This window comes from Tupaia chinensis, unplaced genomic scaffold, assembly GCF_000334495.1.
Source record: "Tupaia chinensis unplaced genomic scaffold, TupChi_1.0 Scaffold000407_4, whole genome shotgun sequence".
Taxonomy (NCBI): domain Eukaryota; kingdom Metazoa; phylum Chordata; class Mammalia; order Scandentia; family Tupaiidae; genus Tupaia; species Tupaia belangeri.
The window spans coordinates 4,767,850-4,770,782 of record NW_006159912.1 but is presented as its reverse complement, the minus strand read 5'-3'; the positions used below and the strand labels follow the sequence as shown (position 1 = coordinate 4,770,782).

Here is a 2,933-nt window from a genome sequence, read left to right as displayed (position 1 = left end):
AGGAAGATGCGTCATGACTTCCCCGATGACCTAATATTTCCTAGGTAAAGTCTTACTTATCTGAAGGGCTCAAAGGTCAAGGGAAGTCTTCCCTTAAAGCTCAAGTTGCCATTTCTTGTTCATAATGAGGCACTTTATTTCAAATTTTAACAAAGTAATTACTATATGGCCATATAATTCATGGTGTTAAGACTATTTCCAACTTGGAAACTTCGGATATGTGCATTTAACAAACAACATAGAACACTTAACTTCTTTTTTTTAAAGAATTATTTTATTAATTTTATTGATTGATTTATTTTAATTTGACCAAAGAGGGACAGAGCCAGAAAGAGAGAGAAAAAGTGAGAAGGCAGGCCGCCAGGCCCAGGACTTGAACCACGGTCGCCATGTGGGTGCCCTTAACCACCATGCCACCTGCTGGCCCCAGAACGCTTAACTTCTAAATGAGTTACCAAACTACACTCAGTTACTTTAAACACACTGGTTTCAGTTCTGAAATTCAAGACAAACACACTCATTGGAATCACTGTTATGAAAAGCAGGAAATAACAGACGTGTTGGCACAAATGAGAAACGAGTCTGTCTGCACTGGTGGGAATGAAATATGGTGCATGTGCAATGGAAAACAAGACAGCGAGTCCCCAGAAAATTTTAAAATACACCTCTAGGTATGTCTCAAAAAGAATTGAAAGCAACTTGGACCAGCCTTGTAACCTCGCAGTTAAGGAAGCCGATCCCACCTGACGGCAGTTTGAATTTTGGCCCTGGAGGCTTGCAAAATACGCTGGGCACATGTACACCTGTGTGCCCCAGATCACGGTAGGATGGGGAACAGGGAAGGGATTGAGATGTGAATGTTAGGGAGGAGAAGTAGCAGGAAGGGTAGTGGGGATAAACTGTTTTAGTTTACATGCATTCTTGTTCTATAACATTTACTTTATTTACAAGCATTCTGTGTCTGTTCATTATTTTTCCTGATTCCCTCCCTAACCCCCTACCCCTCAGTGTTCCCTGGTATCTACAGTAGCCTGTCTGAGTCAGAGAAGCTCTCCAGACCTGAGTGCAACCCTAGCGAGGTGGTCCAGGAAAGCATGGAAGCAAGCCTATCTATGAGACTCAAGAAGCAGACATGCAAGGCCAGCAGGTGACATGTTGGTTAAGGACTGAACTTCCACATGGCCAGCTGCAGTTCAAATCCTGGACTTAGCCGCTTGCTTTCTCACTTCCCTTTTCTGGTCAGATTGAAAAATGATAATGATGAATAAAATAATTCTTTGAACAAAAAAGAAGCAGTAGGTCCTGAGTGGCCTACATGAAAATAAAAGAAATAGGTATACCACAACAGAGTGAAAGGGCATTGCCAATCACTTGAATCTATATCATCTACATCAACCATCTATACATATGCACCTATATCTCCATATATATCTTAAAAAAAAAACTCGGAACAAATATTGAAAGTGCACAAGACAATGTAATGTTTTCTGTTGAAAATGTTGAATCTGGTAATATCCTCAGTATTTGGGACCAGCAGATGGCATTACGGTTATATAGCTGGACTTCCACATACTTGACCATGGTTCAAGTCCCAGACCCAGTGACTAAAACTCACGCGGGGCATGTGTACATGCATGCCCAAAATCCTGAGAGGAGAATGGAGGAGAAGGGATTGCAGCGTGGCCATCTCCCTCCCAGAGGGAAGGGTGATTTCTCACTTTGTGTCTGTCTGTCTGTCTCTGTCTCTCTGGTGAGTGCATGTGCTCTACAGCAAAAATCTCTAAGATATTCACACATTGCATGCAAGCTTTGGAAAACCGTATTGTGGTGTCCAGTCTGGAAGCCCTAGAGGGCATCTCGGAGAAAACACTGCTGGCTACCCTCTCAGCGTGCCAAGGCCCGCCATGCTGGCCCTGCAAAGCTGCGTGACTAGGGCTCTAGCCGCGCAGACGCTCGCCCCTCAGGTGTGTTCATCTTTTGCTACGGGTCCCAGGCAACCTGATGGAACACTATGAATTCGTACTTGCTGCCTTAAACCTTCAAAAATGAATGAGCTCCTGGAAAGTATTAAGAAAGTCATTCATCTTCAGACAGCTCACTCTGAATTGGTTGGATTCTGGAGTACAGAATTTGAAGGCAGAATTAATAAAGTGTTTCATATTTGGAAATATGATAATTTTTTCACTCATGGAACTGAAGTTGGGAAAGCCATAGCAAAAGATAAGGAATGGCAACAAGCTCTTACACCAAATTTGGCTCTCATTGATAAGTAGAATGAGATTACTTATCTGGTACCATGGTGCAAAATAGAAAAGCCTCCAAAAGAAGGAGTCTATGAACTGGTCATTTTTCAGATGAAACCTGGTGGGCCAGCTGCGTGGGGTGATGCATTTAAAAGGGCAATTCATGCACATGTTCATCTAGGCTACACGAAATTAGTCGGTGTTTTCCACACACACTACAGAGCACTCAACACAGTTCACGTTCTGTGGTGGAACGAGAATGCAGATAGTCGTGCAGCTGGGAGACATCAGTCTCATGAGGATCCTGGAGCTGTGGCAGCTGTTCGGGAGAGTGTCAACTACATGGTTTCTCAGCAGAACGTGCTTCTGATTCCTACTTCATTTTCACCATTGAAGTAGTTTTCTACGGAAAAATCACGCATTTCATTAACTGCTATGAGATATGCCTGTAAATGGTGCTTAAATTCCCCCAAGCGGGTCTTCATTTGAAGGAGATGGTAAGTTAATTCACTAAGTTTCTTGTAGTGGGTTTTTTCTTTTCTTTTTTCTTTTTTAATATGCTTTTGTCATAAGTGTGTTCACCAGAGAGAAAGTGAAAAATCACCCCTCAGGAGGGATGGCTACACTGCAATTCCTATTCCTCCGCTCTCCTCCTGGAATTTTGGGCACACACCTACACGTGCAGTGTGA

General features: G+C 42.9%; 1 pseudogene; it reads left to right on the top strand.

Moving 5' to 3' along the window:
* Positions 1–1,904: 1,904 nt before the first annotated feature.
* On the top strand, positions 1,905–2,642 carry LOC102468493 (protein NipSnap homolog 3A-like; annotated as a pseudogene).
* Positions 2,643–2,933: the final 291 nt, after the last annotated feature.